At 34.6% G+C, this 18041-nt stretch overlaps 1 long non-coding RNA gene across 1 annotated transcript in view; it reads left to right on the top strand.

The window, feature by feature from the left end:
* The window catches only part of LOC139178058 (uncharacterized), a 42288-nt gene extending 25584 nt beyond the window's left edge, over positions 1 to 16704 (top strand). The window contains exons 2-3 of the long non-coding RNA XR_011562510.1: positions 16004 to 16143; positions 16245 to 16704. This is a non-coding gene — a long non-coding RNA (uncharacterized lncRNA). The remainder of the gene's footprint in view (positions 1 to 16003; positions 16144 to 16244) is intronic.
* The last annotated feature ends 1337 nt before the right edge of the window (positions 16705 to 18041 follow it).

The following is an 18041-nucleotide window of genomic DNA, read 5'->3' as shown; positions in this document are numbered from 1 at the left end:
CAGGTCTCTCCCATTGCACGTGGATTCTTTATCAACTGAACTCTCAGGGAAGCCCAATGTGCTTCCAAACGCATAAAATATATGTTCTAGCGGTGTGTTGCTTGCTGTAATCTGAAGTTACTTTTAAGCAACTGTAAAGAGTTGTAGTATAAGAAAGTATCAGTAATTTCTTGGTGACACAAGCATAAGTATTGATAAAACTATTGTGGTTTGTTAACTATATTCATAATCAAAAGGAATGCTAATTTGTATAGTTAGAAGTTAGTGAAAATAAAAATTTATTTTTACCCTTCCAAAGTCAATGACCTCTGAATTCTATACACAAATCCCTCGGTTAAGTAATCCTAGATAAATTCTGAAGATTCAGTTGGATATCTGAAGACAATTCTTCACAAGAGGACTACCATGATAGCAAATATTAAATGTTTTATCACTTAGTGATTAATATCACTAATTTAAGAAAGATATATTCATATTTCTTTTAGACATGCATCTAACTATTTATCTACATTGTTTCATCAAAAAATACTTTCTATTTTGGGCTATCCTAAGAATTTTTTGTTCCTGAACTTCCTTTTTTCAGCTATATACAACATCAGTAGAGTTTTCTTTCTCTCTTTTCTCCCTGTTTTTTACATCATTTCCAGTCTAATAAAGTTGTTTTTATTTTTTCTCCTTTTCATCTGTGTGGAAAAATGGGTAAGAGAACTTATTTTGGGGATATACATGCAACAAAAGATTTTGATTCATAATTCATGTGCCAGTCAAACATAAGCTTGAGCTTTCACCAGTGATAATTTTTGCCTATTCACATTGTTCATTGAATATAACCTCTAGGTAAAATTGATTTATAAAATTATATAGAATATAAATCATAGTAATCAGCCTTTTGCAGGAAATTTAGAAATACTTTATAAATTAGTAATTTCCATGGTGATTTAAATACATTAAATTTGTCAGAGGTCATATCCTGTCCAAGATAGATTTATTCTCCCTGTCCTCAAGAATTAGCAATATTAAAGGAAGGAGAAGGCGTGTATGAAGGCTTAAGAAATATAGATGAACAAAAATTACAGGAATCCCATAGATGGATGCTCTGCTGCTAGATTTAAGAACGAGTAAGGTTATTTGGGAAAAGTTTTTCAGAAGACATAGATGTACATTACTGTTGAAAGGAAGAGAGGGATGTTAATGACAGGATGAAAAATACTGTTTCAAGTCATATGGGGCTCAGAGGGACACAGAAGCTGATAAGTGGAGGACAGAGAAATGTGTGCAGAGGACCCACAGCAAACTGGGCTGGTACTGACGGTGTCTGGGGGTTAGAAAATGATAGATGTTGGAACAGACAGATAAGGTGAGAAATATCAGCAGAGAAAAGTAAACGCTATAAAAAGTTTCTCTTTGATACAAAAAAGGTTTTTCTTTGATTCCTTGCCAAGAAAGATAAGAAAGTGCTTAGAGGGTTTTAAATAGCAAACATGTATAAAGGCATAAGAAAAATTAGAATTTTTAGGCTACACTGGTAAAATTATACTACAATGATGTAAGCAGTACACAGATCACACTCATTCAATGGATACATTAAGATAGATAATAGTTGATTACTTTTGATCCTTTAATAACATAACAAGTGTTGCTATATATGAATACTCCATATTCAAATAAGGATAGCACTCAAATTAGTTGTTAATATGCTAGTGTAAAATATTTTCACGAGCATCACTGTGGTTTGCCTGATGCAAGGCGTGAATAGCTTAAAAACCAGAAAACTTTCACCTAATTATGCATTTAGTCAGTGGACCATGAAAGCTCCAAAGAGACTCATTCTAGTTTATTGAATAAATAGGTATTTATTCATGATGGAGTTATTCCTGTCTCTTGAGTGAAAGTTTGTTTTAGAATTGTCCAAAAAACAGTTTTGAAATGTACTTGTAAAATTGTAATACAGTTGTAATCTTATAATGCAGTTTCGCATTGAAACTAAAGAGATGTTAGCTGTTTAGTGTTTGAATACTATAAAGAGACCATCTTAAATTAATAAAGAATTGTATTTTTTTCTAGAAATAATCCCTTAAATAGCCTGCAAATGAATTTCGCCAAATATTCTCTCCATTTTTTTCTTCCTCCATTATCTTCCATGAAGAAAAAAAAAAGATATGCACTCTAAAAGCAACAATACTGGGAAGGATAATATAAATACGTTTTTATTAATGAAAATTATTAAAGCCACAATCATTCTCCTTCTAAACTTAATCCTCAAAGTAAGTGGAACAACAGAAAGAGCCAAATGTTTCTCTAAGCTGTTTAGTCATACGCGTTGGATTTTATTTGACTCTTAAAGCAGTTCCTTTGTCGGGTTGAGAAAGTCAGGTTTAAATAACCAGCTCCCAAGCTCTTAGAGTCAGAGTCAAGAAATATGTTCTTAATTTCAGGAGTAGTTCCCTTCATATGTATCCCCAATCCTCTAATACTATATTTCTATAAGAAATTCTGTTAGGCGTATTATTCCACTTATATATGGAGCCATCTTTTATGTCCATAAAGCTCATTTTGAATGCAGCCGTACCTGTTTGAGGGTAGAGGATAAATGGGATATGAAAAAAAAATGATAATCTGACCTTCGGCTTTTCCATTAAAAAGTAAAATAAAATGCAGCATTTCTGCGCCTTGTGAAACTGATGTTGCTATGGAGACTGGCTTTATGCATCCCGATGAAACTGATGTTAGCTACGTTCTTCTGGTTCTGACTGCCCATGAGTTAAGGCTGTTTCTTGTTCTTTAAACCTTTTTGTTCCTTGTTGAATATGCATCTCTAGGGCAGCAGAACAAGGCATGTAAATCTGTAGGGCAGTCATCTTTTTTCATAGCAAAGTAGAAATATGGAGATAAGACATCGGCATTTTCAAGGAAAACAATGTATTTACACACTGAATGGAGAATATTCATAAAAATAACTTTTCGTGCTTGCTGTGCACATGAAGTAAAAGGAGAAAAAGCATAAGAAGTTTGAAAATTATTTTTCTGCTTTTTAACAGCATTTATGTGAAAACACTGCATAAATAATATTCAAACATGTTAATTTGATGTTAGTTTACAAAAATTATAGCATACACTGAATTAAATTTTCTCAATAACATTTTTTTCTTTAAATTTCACAGCAATAACAGATGTCCTGTTATTTGCTTCCATAAACAAACACCAACTTTTCTTTGTTTTGTACCCCAGGTTGTATCACTTAGGAAAATGAGAGCAAAACTCAGAACCAAACCTACCCAAATGAAACCTCTTTCTTCCATTATGAAGACACTGATGACCAATTTGAGAGAGAGAAAAATACCTTTCCTTGATTGTTTTCATACAGCATTCTACTTTAATTTATGAAATGTTAACTTTTACCATGTTGTCCCTTTTGATTAATATAAAAATATTACCAAGGGACGTCCCTGTGGTCCAGTGGTTAAGAATCCACCTTGCAATGCGGGAAACTCAGCCCCAACTGTGTGCCACAATAGACCTGATGCAGCCAAATAAAGAAAATAAGTAAATATTTCAAAAGAAAAATATCACTGAGCATTTTCTCCCTCATAGTGTCTTGTACACGTCTTAGCCCACTGGCCCATGATGGTAATGACTGGCTTCCTTATTTATGTGTCCTCCTTCCTGTGAGATGTTGGGCCTGTGTTCTCACTGACCTTCTGTCCCCAGAACACTTGCACAGTACCCGGAAAATGGACGGTGGGGGTAGGGGCTCTCAGTCTTTATTGGATGAACATGAATCAAGTCATGTACTGAAGGTTTGGTGAATTCTTACTTTCTGATTTTTTTGAAAGCTCTTTTTAAAATGCTTGTTTCTGGTGTTCAGTTGAATGTGCACCTTGAACTCCCAGTTTCTTTCCTTATTTACAGAATGAATTTACCTGCCAAGTGAGACTGCCTATAATTCCTACAATATTTCAGGGATTGGAAAGGTAATAAAGAGAACATTTCATTTAAGTTTTACTTCTGTAAGAAATTTAAAGCTAGTAAAAAGAAATCAAAAGCAAAAAGCTATCTTGGGAGTACAGAAAATATCCTTTACACTTTTATTTTTGTCATTTAGTCACAAAGTTATGTCTGACTCTTTGCAACCCATTGGACTGCAGCACGCCAGGCTCACTCTCCTCCATTATCTCCTGGAGTTTGCTCAAATTTACGTCTACTGAGTCGGTGATGCTAGTCAGTGACCTAGGCCCTTCCCATCTCTAACTATGTTATTGTCTGCTGCCCCTTTCTCCTTTTGCCTTCAATCTTTCCCAGCATCAGGGTCTTTTCCAATGAGTCCACTCTTCCTCAGGTGGCCAGAGTATTGGAGCTTCAGCTTCAGCATCAGTCCTTCCAATGCATATTCAGGGTTGATTTCCTGCAGAATTAACTAGTTTGATCTCCTCACACTTTTAATATGGCACTATATATGCGGTGGGAGAGATGCATTAAAGGACAAGTAAGTACAGTTTGTCTTCAGGTAAATTAAAATGACTTTAGAAAATCTTAAAGAAAAAGTATATGGTAGGAGTGCTGTACTTAATCACTCAGTCATGTCTGACTCTTTTTGATGGCATGGACTATCGCCCGCCAGGCTCCTCTGTTCATGAAGATTCTCCAGGCTAAAATAGTGGAGTGGTTTGCTATGCCGTCCTCCTGGGGATCTCCCCAACCCAGGGATGGAACCCAGGTCTCCCGCATTGCCAGTAGATTCTTTACCGTCTGAGCCACCAGGGAAGCCCAGTGGTAGGGCGTGGATGTTAATTGCTTTAGGGTGAAATTAACATACGGCTGTTGCGTTCTTAAAATTCTTCTTCCTCAGAATTTATAAGAGAACTTCTTGTTTTGTCTTCATCCATTTTCATGTTTTATCTCTTCTCAGCACAGACAGAGAGTTCTGTTCAAAATTGTTTCTTTTCTAACTCTGAGCTCTTTTTGTAAGTACTGCATCCATTTTTCTTTCTTTGTTTTTCTTCAGACTCTGCCATCTGATTCTCTGCAGGCTCCTAAAACTCCATCATCATCTCTGCCCAAATCAACCCCTTATCTCTCTCTCTCTTATCTGCACTCCAGATCTATGCTTAAGAAATCTCCAGCCACCAAGCATGAAATCTGAGAGTCATTTTAGGTTTATTTTCTCTTTTAATCCACTCATCCAAGTCCTCCCAATTTGACTTCCTAAAGATTTCTAAACTCTTGTTCTTCCTCAACATCTCTTTGGAACTCTCATTGTCCCTCTCACCTGAACTTTCATGATAACTCCTTGACTGGTCCCCCATTTTTCAGGATTGGGCTTTTTGAAATCTGTCCACCCACCAGAAAAAGCTCTCCCAAATAAATCTGATCTTTAAAAATTATTTTCTAAGAATATTCTTTTTCTACCCCTATCACGTAAGGTCACTTTGACCTGGTCCTTGCCCATCTCAACAGATTTGATCCCTTTATCTATACCTGAGGTTTTACTATTTGCACTTGTTACCCAACAAAAGAATTTATACTTCTCAAACATGTATGTTCAACCAGTTTTCTCTGCCTGGAATATCTTTCTCAATTTAAAAAATATCTGGCGTATTCTAATTTATCCCTCAATACTCAGCAAAGTATTACTTTCTGAAATCTTCAATGTATCACTTTGTTTGATAAAGTACAAAAAAGTTCTTCACAGCCCAGATAATCACAATGTTTGTTTGTTTGTTTTTTTAAATCACGATGGTTTGATCACTTACCTAGAGCCAGACATCCTGGAATGTGAAGTCAAGTAGGCCTTAGGAAGCATCACTAGGAACAAAGTTAGTGGTGATGATGGAATTTCAGTTGAGCTATTTCAAATTGTAAGAGATGATACTGTGAAAGTGCTACACTCAATATGTCAACAAACTTGGAAAATGCAGCAGTGGCCACAGGACTGGAAAAGGTCAATTTTCATTCCAGTCCCAAAGAAAGACAATGCCAAAGAATGTTCAAACTACCACACAGTTGCACTTATCTCACACACTAGTAAGTAATGCTCAAAATTCTCCAAGCCAGGCTTCAACAGTACATGAATCGTGAACTTCCAGATGTTCAAGCTGGTTTTAGAAAAAGCAGAGGAACCAGAGGTCAAATTGCCAACATCTGCTGGATGGTGGAAAAAGCAAGAAAGTTCCAGAAAAACATCTATTTCTGCTTTATTGACTATGCCAAAGCCTTTGATTGTGTGGATCACAATAAACTGTGGAAAATTCTGAAAGAGATGGGAATACCAGACCACCTGACCTGCCTCTTGAGAAACCTGTATGCAGGCCAGGAAGCAACAGTTAGAACTGGACGTGGAACAACAGACTGGTTCCAAATAGGAAAAGGAGTATGTCAAAGCTGTATATTGTTTAAATAACCCTACTTATTTAACTTATATGCAGAGTACATCATGAGAAATGGTGGGCTGGATGAAGCACAAGCTGAAATCAAGATTGCCGGGAGAAATATCAATAACCTAAGATATGCAGATGACACCACCCTTATGGCAGAAAATGAAGAACTAAAGAGCCTCTTGATGAAAGTGAAAGAAGAGAGTGAAAAAGTTGGCTTAAAGCTCAACATTCAGAAAACTAAGATCGCGGAATCTGGTCCCATCACTTCATGGGAAATAGATGGGGAAACAGTGCAAACAGTGTCAGAGTTTATTTTTGGGGCTCCAAAATCACTGCAGATGGTGACTGCAGCCATGAAATTAAAAGATGCTTACTCCTTGGAAGGAAAGTTATGACCAACCTAGATAGCATATTGAAAAGCAGAGACATTACTTTGCCAACAAAGGTCCATCTAGTCAAGGCTATGGTTTTTCCAGTAGTCATATATGGATGTGAGAGTTGGACTGTGAAGAAAGCTAACTGATGCTTTTGAACTGTGGTTTTGGAGAAGAATCTTGAGAGTCCATTGGACTGCAAGGAGATCCAACCAGTCCATTCTGAAGGAGATCAGTCCTGGGTGTTCTTTGGAAGGAATGATGCTAAAGCTGAAACTCCAGTACTTTGGCCATCTCATGAGAAGAGTTGACTCATTGGAAAAGACTCTGATGCTGGGAGGGATTGGGGGCAGGAGGAGAAGGGGACGACAGGATGAGATGGCTGGATAGCATCACTGACTCGATGGACGTGAGTCTGAGTGAACTCCGGGAGTTGGTGATGGACAGGGAGGCCTGGCATGCTGCAATTCATGGGGTCGCAAAGAGTTGGACACAATTGAGCGACTGAACTGAACTGAATAAGGGACAATTTTAAAATATATACAGAGCCAAATTCTCCACAATATAACACTAAATGGAGTAAAACAATCTCGAGCTTAAGCTTTTTAAACTAAGGGAGGCTCACAACTTTCAGGAGTTGTGTGTGGCTAGCGATAATCTTGGTGATTCCCTCATTATTGTTTTTACCTAACAAGAGTTTGAAAAATAAAATATTTCTCCCCTCCTCCAAAGGTGAACTTTCTGAAAATATTGCTATCATATGTAGAAAAGTGGTCAACAGGGATCATGCAAAACACCAAGCTAAATTGGCGTGTGCTTCTGTGATCATTTAAATAATTTCTACATGACTGATTATTCTCCCATGGAAGTTTGCTATTATGACCTTGGATTAATGACCTTTCATGCTTATTAAAGCTCCAAGCTAAAAGTACATCTGGCAGTAGAAACCCCTAGAAGGAAGACGCTGTGCCAATTATCCTGCTTTTTCCATCTTAAATAATCATTTTAGTTTTTCATTGTTTCTGAATATGATATTGTATAACAGAAAAGAAAAATCATTACTTTATATGCTACATTTTTAATAAGTGTGTTTCCAGCTTGAAAAATAACCATAGTCTTGTTCATTGGAAATAGCAGACTTTTTCTATAGTGCATTTCCTTATCAATTTGTATTTATAGTCTATGCAATTGTGCTACTGCACATAAAATTATGCAGAATCATTACAGAAGCAAAGAGAATGCTAATGACATGGAAGTAATTCAGATCATCTCCTGTTAAAATTTTATCAGTAAGCATTCAACTGCATGCCAAAGTTTTAGTAATGCTCTGTTAGGGGACTTTGATATTTAAGACTTCAAAATAAAATTGAAAAGTAGAACGTATGCATGTGGAATTTTCCTCTCTGCCTCATTCTTAGAGGTAAATCACCAGTTCAATATATTTGGCTGATACCAACCCACGTTGTTATTAGGTTCAGAAGTGGTGAAATAATATCTCACAAAATACTAACCTTGAAATAATGATTATTAACTTTGCTGCTGCTGCTGCTAAGTCGCTTCAGTCATGTCCAACTCTGTGCGACCCCATAGATGGCAGCCCACCAGGCTCCTCTGTCCCTGGGATTCTCCAGGCAAGAATACTGGAGTGGGTTGCCATTTCCTTCTCCAATCCATGAAAGAGAAGTCACTCAGTCGTGTCCGACTCCTAGGGACCCCATGGACTGGGGCTTACCAGGCTCCTCCGTCCATGGGATTTTCCAGGCAAGAGTACTGGAGTGGGGTGCCATTGCCTTCTCCCTAGGAGGGTGTGATTACCTTTTGACAGTGACCTGCATCAATAGTTATCATTACAGTTCATGTGTTTTTAATTGCTATTTTACTTTATTTTATTGTGTGAACACATCCTAACCTATTTATTAATTTATCTGCTGGTGAAATATTGAGTTCTAGTTTCTGTTTGCTTGCTAGAAATGGTGACACAATGAACAATTTCATAATCCTTATGCATAGGTGTCACACTTTCTCTAGGTCATATAACCTAAGGTAGAATTGCTAGACTATAGGGCAGGGTATATACATGTTTCATATTATAAAATATTGCCAAAATGCTTGCCAAGCTGCCTGAGGCTATTTGGTCTCCCATCAAGAGTGTATGAGGATCCCAGTTTCTCCACAGTCTGGCATAGCTGCAATGATTACATTTTTTTTCTTTTTATTTTCTTTAACATTTAAAAAATTAAGGTATAATTGACATACAACAGCTTATGAATTTGGGGTGTAAAAAATAATGATTCAATATTTGTGTGTATTGTAAAATGATTACCACAATAAGTCGTTAGTTTCCATCATCTATGTACTTACATAACTTCTTTTCTTATGATGAGAATTTTTAAATTTGCTCTCTTAGCAAATTTCAAAGATTCAATACAGTATTATATTAGTATTATTATCAGCTACTATGCTGCATACTAGATTTCCATAACTTATTTATTTTATAACTGGAAATATTTAACTTTGATTACCTTCACCAATTTCACCCACACCCTACTACCAGTCTCTGTCAACCAGCAATCTATTCTCTATATCAATGAGCTTTTTTCTTTTTTCTAAAATTTTTAGGTTCTACATGTAAGTGAGCTCACAAGGTATTTGTGATTATTTTTCTTTTTTCAACTTTGCTTATCTGATCAGCACACATGTTATCTCAATCTTGCTCAAATTTGTTTTTCAAAGTTTTGTAAAATTAAGCGTAATTTCAAGCACATACTTCAGAATATTCTTTTCACATGCTTAGCTATTTTTTTCTGATGGGTTGTTTGTACTTTTCTTACTAATTTTTCAATTTTTGATACACTATATTTAAATACTTTTGTCATTTATATGCATTGCAAATATGCCGTGGGCTTGCAGGTTTGCTTTTTAAATGGCATCTTTTGATATATAGAAGATTTTAATTTTAATGTAGTCTAATTTATCCCTTACAGTTCACAATTTGTCTTTTCACATTTTTAAAAATAATCCACTCATATCTTGGCTTCTTTTATATTTTAAGACATTTTCATACCTTGGTTTTTCACTTTAAATCTTAATCCATCTGGAAGGGCATTGTGAATATTCATGCATGTGTGTGTTAGTTGTTCAGTTATGTCCAACTCTTTGCAACCCCATGGACGGCAGCCCGCCAGACTCCTCTGTCCATGGAATTCTTCAGGCAAGAATACTGAAATGGGTAGCCGTTCCCTTCTCCAGGGGATCTTCCCCACCCAGGGATCAAACCCAAGTCTGCCACATTGCAGGCAGATTCTTTACCTTCTGAGCCATTAGGGAAGCATGCATATTCATGCATGCATTTGTGTAAACTATTATAGGAATTTATTTTGCTCCATTTCAATAATCTGTTGTCCAGACACCATATATTGAATGGTCACATTACATCCTCTTCATTTCTCATTTTAATATCATCTCTGGCTTACATTAAATATTAATATTTATGTGAGTCTCAATTTTTTTCATTTTGTACAATCAGTCTATTTGTTTATTATTATATCAATACTATACTAGTAACTACAGTTTCACTGTGAGCCTTGCTATTCAGTAGGGAATCACCTCTCGACCAGTCAAAATTAGTATTTCTTCAGTATCATATGGTATAAATTTGACCTGATTAAAAAATCATATAAAATCCTGTTATAATTTTTATTGTAACTATATTACAATAGTAATTGTACAATATTTATTGTAACTGTATTCAATTTATCCAATATTGCATCTTATTTTCCACAACTGTATGTTTCCGTTTAATCTACAAGGTTTTAAAAATGTTTTCAATAAAATTTTGTAGTATTTTCTATATTGCTCTACTCAAGAGTTTGTTACACTTATTCCCAGAAAACTTATATTATTTGTTACAAATATGAGAAGTATTTTTTTATGTGTATTGGTTATTAACTGAGAGGCAAGTAATTTTTGTTAGATTTTTTATTTTCAGCAAACTCACTGATTCTTATTATTTCTAACAATTTTTCTATTTGTCTTATATTTTTCTATGTAGCTATTCATATCTTTGTGAGATTTGATTTTTTCTCATTTAATCATTATTTCTTCATCTTGTCTTACTACTCAAGCTGACAGTGATAAAATATAATTTATTTAAGTGATCAACCAGATTTGACAGGTTTTATTTTTTAGGAAATATTACAATTCACTTAAATTTTCAATATATTAGTATAAAATTGCTGAATGTATTATTTTTTCAATGCTTTATTTTTAGTCCTCATTGTTTATTTGTGTCTTTGTTTTTGTTTTCTTAGGAAGTTTTGTTAGAAGTATATTTATTAAAATAGCTGTTTCAAACAGTGTTTGGGAATGTTTACTGAATTGATCTTATTTTCCTTCTGTATTTTTTAAGAAATTATGCTCTTACACTTATTTAAGGTTTCCATGTTCTTCTTTTTCTAATCTCTTCAATTGTTCTGTTGATAATTTTCTGTATTTTTATAAAAACTTATTATTATACATTTCTAAGACCTGAGTTACCTAAATTCCACAAATTTTGTTGAGAATACTTTCACTTTTTTCATTATGAAGTATTTTATAAATGCTACTATGACTCTCCTCAACTCAAAATTTGTGTAATTATGTTTTGTAATTTCAAAATGTTTTACATTTTCTCACATTATTTTTTGTTATGAATTTTAAATTCAATATCATGTTCTACATTATGGCAATGTTTTTTCTTTGCTTAAATATGCTTTGAATTCTAAATTGTCTGTCCAGTTTTAAAATTTCATGCACATTCTGTAATTATAAGATGCAACTTCTTATATGACGTAATTTGTTAATTATGCTGTTCTGTATCTTTACCAGTATTTTTTTTCTTGAGTTATTAATTGCTAGGAGACTTGTGTAAAATCCCTATTATGTGGATTGACATATTCTTGCTAATTTTGTAAAAGTTTATTTGCTGCATTTTAAAGGTTTTAGTATATGTGCATGTTTATAGCTGCAATTTGGTCTTTATTAATTTTACAACTGTGAGTTAGCTTTATTTACTCGCTTTATTTTTATCAGATATTATAGGTGAATCATTTCTTTTAACCTCTCTGTGTCATTAAATTCTAAATGTGAGTTTCATAGTGTACAGTTAGATTTTTAAATTATACTTAAAATATCTCAGAAAGACAATTATCATATGATATCACCTGTATGTGTAATTTATGATACAAATGAATTTGTTTACAAAATAGAAGTAGACTCACAGACATAGAAAAAAAACTTTTCACAAGTTACCAAAGGGGAAAGGTAGGAGCGAGGGATAAACTGGGAGTTTTCAATGAACAGATACAAAATACTATATATAAAATAAAAAAAAGAACCTACTATATAACACAGGCAGCTATATTCAATATCTTATAATAGTTCACAGGGAAAAGAAGATGAAAAAGAATATATATAAATACATATATACATATGTACTACATTGTGCATCATCTATACTTCAATATAAATGAGTAAATAATAAAATATCTAGCTTTTAAAAGCCATTTAGTCCATATGTATTATTATAATTATTTATATATTTGCACTTATTTTTACCATCTTACCTTTTTTTTTCTTTACTTTGATTTTCCATGCATTTATTATTCTTTTTCTAGCCCTCGATTGGGTTAGTAAAATTTTTTTATTCTATTCTTTTCTTATTTTTATAATCTGAAGTATATACATTTTTAAATTTTAGGAAATAAGTTTTGAAATTGTATATTGGCTTAAAATTTATAATATTAATCATCTTTACCTTTTTTTCTGAACAATTGAAGTACCTTAAAATGCTTTCACTCTGGGGAACTGCCCCCACTTTTATGGGGTCATTTATTTCTCTAGTTTAGAGGTCCATTTTCACCCCTAACTTTTGGAACTTTCATTTCGTATATGTGGGGATGCAAAATGGTGGTATTGTATTTCAGTTATATTCAGATAAGATATGAGAGTAAATAAACACACACATTAAAACACACATAAAATATAACATTATACATTAAAATAAAGTAAGACAAAACTGTGAAAACAAATTTAAAATATATGAAATATGTTTTTTTCAGAAAAATCCAAATTATTGATATCGAGATCAGATAGGAGTAAAAATAACTTAGAAATAAAAGAAAATGAGATACTTGTCAAACAGCTAATATACACAATGAGAAAATGACTAGATATTTTTATAAGAGAATTATTTCTCAGTATTGAAGAATTTTAAAGGAAAAATATTTCTCAGCATTAAAGAGAAGATCTTTCTGAATCTATATAAACTATTCCAGAACCTAGAGAAAGATGGAAAGTTTTCAGTTATTTCATGTAATTAGCATAACCCTGATTTCTTCTTTTCTTGGAACCTGCATTATAGCCATTCTCCTGATAACTTATGGTGAACAGCGTTGGATTCATGATCTCTGAAAGAGAGAATTTCATTTTGGGGCCAAAGACATGGCTTCAGTCACTCAGAGCTTCATGTGGCAAAAGATTTATTACAGTGAAAAAGGGATAAAGAAAGCTTCTGACATAGGCATCAGAAGGGGTCAGAGACTGCCCCACTCACTAGTCTTATCAAGGCCTTATATAATTTTTCAGTTGGTTACTAACAGCAGAAAGGTCTTACTAGACCCACTTCCACAACATAAATATTAAGATAACAGGATAAATCGGAAAGTTTCTGTTAAGAAGGAAAAGCAAGTCCTCAAGCAAGATGCATTGTTGTTAGATAATCATTAGTACAGAGCTTAAGGAAAAACATACCCTTGACCACAATGAGTTGTTTAGTTGTGTGATCATTAGATCTGGGCTTTAAAAAAGTTAGTCTTAGAAGAAACAGATTGTTGCTATTACAACTCAGAGCATAAGAAAAATGGTCTTATGTGACTAAGACTAAGGGATGTAGAAAAAAACACCTTTCTCTCCTCCTGAAGGGCTCCAGACTCCTCATCAACCTACCTAAGAATTAAGTCTCTCTCACTATCTGCTTCCTATATACACTGGATTGAGAACCACTTCTATAAATTAATGATTAATAAATCTGATGTCATGAAACTAGTTTTATGGAAACAACAAGCAAAAAATCATTTGAGTGTAAACGCACACACAAAGAGGAAAATTATTTGTATCTGACATGATATAAAAATAGTGACATTGATAAACTGACAAGAAATTCATAGAAATAAAAAATCTGACAACTCCATAACTTCTGGCAGACTATTAAAAAGCAGTTCAAAAAAGTCATTTAATGACCTATTGATATTAGCAAAGATACTCAAATTTCCTCATGATATTTAAAATGGAAACTTAAAGACGACATGCCAGTCCTTTCCAATTAGAGAGATTAAATTAAATTAGTTTATATTAACCATTGTTGTCAAGGTGGAAGGTAGAAAATAGGCGTAAATTGGTGCAGGTTGTTTAAAAGATGAATTAGGTGATATTTTTCAAAATAAACATAAGCATGGCATTCGATTAAAGTATTTCACTTTGAGAAAATTTCTCTACAAATAATTTTACACTGATGCGTTTAAGATATAGATACTAAGATACTCAATCTGCTGCTGCTGCTAGGTCACTTCAGTCATGTCCGACTCTGTGCGACCCCATAGACGGCAGCCCACCAGGCTCCCCCGTCCCTGGGATTCTCCAGGCAAGAACACTGGAGTGGGTTGCCATTTCCTTCTCCAATGCATGAAAGTGAAAAGTGAAAGTGAAGTCGCTCAGTCGTGTCCGACTCCTAGAGACCCCATGGACTGCAGCCTACCAGGCTCCTCCGCCCATGGGATTTTCCAGGCAAGAGTACTGGAGTGGGTTGCCATTGCCTTCTCCAAAGATACTCAATCTAGTATTGTATTAAAGTGTTAAAAATGGAAGCAGTCCAAATGTTCACTAACAAAACCAATTAAATTATGCCATAATCTATTAATAGAATAAAGAATAAGGTATATCACAAGTGATTGAACAAGTATTTATGTAACAAATTTATATGGGAAAATGGGAAAGTTCCCAAATGTAAATCTACGTTTATATTTTAATCCCTATACAATATTCTGGTATTATTTTGTTTATGAAAATGTGGAATAATACGTACTGAAATGTTAACAGCAGCTAATCACTTAACCTCAGACGGCAAGGAGATCCAACCACTCAATCCTCAAGGAAATCAAACTGAATATTCACTGAAAGGACTGACACTGAAGCTACAGCTCCAATACTTTGGCCACCTGATGCAAAAAGCTGACTCATGGGAAAATATCCTGATGCTGAGAAAGATTGAGGACAGGAGAAGAAGGGGGAGACAGAGGATGAGATGGTTGGATGGCATCACTGACTCAATGGACATGAGTGTGTGAGTGATAGTTACTCAGTTGTGTTTGACTCCTTATGACCCCATGGACTGTAGCCTGTCAGACTTCTTTGTCCACAAAATTCTCCAGGCAAGAATACTGGAGTGGGTTCCCATTTCTTTCTCCAGGGGATCTTCCTGACCCAGGGATCAAAACACAGGTCTCCTGCACTGCAGGCAGATTCTTTACCATCTGAGCCACCCAGGGAAGCCTACTATTAAGAGATATTTCTGAATATAAAGACAGATCAACTTAAAAAGTATCAATAGATACATGCTTGACTTTATCTTATAATCTATAGACAATGTATTAGAATATGTAATGAATCCATGCAGCTTTTTCAAAGGAATACCTGAGACATAAATAGCAATTAAGTCATAAATGACAATCATCAATTAGATGAAATAATTTAGATGATGCTTATCTCTCTCAAAGAGATGGGGACTGGGCAAGTGGCCAGGGTGAACTATAATGCGCTTTTTAACTTTGTATGAAAAACAATTATTGTACTTCATACAAATAACTTTATATGAAACTATGTTGCTGAATTAGTTGTTTTTGCCAAAGAAATCCTCTACTTCAAATTACTGTCCAACATGAATTTGATTAAACTCCCCGAGATAGTGAAGGACAGGGAAGCCTGTTGTGTGGCAGTCCATGTGGTCACAAAGAGTCAGACACGAAGTCGTGACAACCACAGCCACTTTAAACAGGGGTGAAAGAGAGGGGAAAACCACTCACTCTATCATGTCTCTTTACATAGCTCTGTACTTTGACTTTTTAATGGCCAGAATAGATTACTTTTCTAATTACGAGTTTTAAGGTTTTGGATGTGTGGAGGTGGTTGGGTAAATTTGGGCCAATTGCGCTTCTGTCGTAGGAGACTAGATGAAGTTTGTTGACCAGTAGAGGAACTTCTGAAGATTTTTGAGCAGGAAAATGAGTTCAGTGCTGGCCTGTCGATGTGCTCCAGATTGAAGATTTGCGTCTCTCCCAAACTAATGTGTTGGAATATTGGAGGTAGGACCTTTGGGAGGGGATTCGGTTATGAACAAAGAGCCCTCAGAATGGCGTTGGTGTCCGTATAAGAGATCCTAATGATTCCTCACCCCTTTCACTAGGTAGAGATTCAGCAAAAAGGTGGCTGCTGCCCTCCGTGAACCAGGAAGTGGGACCTCACCAGACAGCGGATCTTCTGGCAGCCAGATTTTGACTTTCCAGCCTCCATAACTGTGCGAAAGAAATTCCTGTTGTCTATAAGCCACCCAGTCTGTGTTCTTTTATCTCAGCCCGAATGGACTAAGACATAGGGTTTAGCAAATTAGCGCTGTAGCCCTAAGAGAATTAGAACTGCGGAGACCAACTAGGAAGTTTTAAATTAATCTCAGGGAGAAGGAAAGTGGACCTGAACTAGGTGACAACTTTGGGGATGGACAGAGGGGGTGAATACTGGAAGGTATCAAAAATATGTTTATAGGAAATAGCAATTGATTGAATGTTGGGGCGACAGAGAGGGACGAGTCAGTAGTAACTGTACCTTTCACTTTATAGATATTTTAGAAACGGACCCAGAAAAACTAAATAAAGGTTAGAAAAACTTTCATGGTATTGTTTAGTCTTACCATATTAGATCTTTTAGGCAATTTTTGCTGACATATTTTCCTTAAAACCTAAAAATTCAATAAGTATGATTCATATCTCTTCTTTCCATAAATTTTTTTCTCTTGATATCTACTTTTAGAAGATGTGTATCTTGCAGGATTTGTTACCAGAGTGATATCAAGATGGGCAAAATTTTTAATATGATAAAATGAGAGCAAGAAATAAAGAACTTTTTCCTTCATTTATCTTGAGGTTGATAGGATTGAAATTATTACTTTGCTCTTTTCTTTAGGGTGAAGTCACCATATAAGTGGGTCTCTTAGAATGCCAAGAATAAGATAATAATAAGATAAAATAGAGATTCTTTTTCTTCCTAAGTTTATTAAAAATTCATTTCATGAAAATTCACTGAAGCAGTTAAATTAATAATTCTTATCTTGTGATTTTAGTCTAGCCCAAAGGAAGCAGCCTTGTTTTAGATAGGTGCAGTCAACAAAAAAGCCACTTTTGTTCATTTGGTAATTTCCCTGTAGTGTGTTTCTAACTCAGATTAAAGGATAAAAGAGTTGCTTTTGGAAAAACAAAAGGGAAAAGAGTCTGTTATCATAAAATGGATCCAGAATCATCCCTTTAGTTCCACACACACCAGAATAAAATAAAGAAGAAATTTATCCAATAAAAATAAGGATATGAGATCAATAAGGTAAACTTAAGCACACAGTAAAATACATGCTATTTAATAAATATCATTTTACTAGAGGGTTGCCACACATGGATTTTTAAAGCAATGAAAGGTATAAAATTGAGTTATAGTATTTAGGTAATTTTTTTTAATTGAGGTGAAATTTACATATTGTGAAATGCACATATATTAAGGATTAAATTCAATGAATTTTGACAAATGGACCTACCCTTGTAAATAGCATGACATAACACATTACCGTCACCTCCCAAATTCTCTCATACTCCTATTCAGGCGATTCCCCATAGACAATCATTGTTCTGATATCTATCACCCTCGGTTAGTTTTTCTTGCCCTTGAACCTCATAAAAATGGATATTCTCATAAAAATGCATCCTTTGGCTTGTACATTTTTGTAAGATAAAGCTTATATTTTCATTTATGCTTCCATGCTGGATGTGTTCATATTTTTCTTCTCAATATTCATTCAATGAACTTCATTTTATTGGATGAATATAACACATTTCTTTATCTATTTTCATTTGATGAGCACTTAAGGCTGTTTCCTGTTGGGGACTGTTATGAATAACATTGCTGTATTCTGGTGTCAGTCTTTTTGTGAACACCCATTAAT

This window comes from Bos indicus, chromosome 1 (genome assembly GCF_029378745.1).
Source record: "Bos indicus isolate NIAB-ARS_2022 breed Sahiwal x Tharparkar chromosome 1, NIAB-ARS_B.indTharparkar_mat_pri_1.0, whole genome shotgun sequence".
NCBI classification, from domain to species: domain Eukaryota; kingdom Metazoa; phylum Chordata; class Mammalia; order Artiodactyla; family Bovidae; genus Bos; species Bos indicus.
This window is presented reverse-complemented; position numbering and strand designations above follow the sequence as displayed.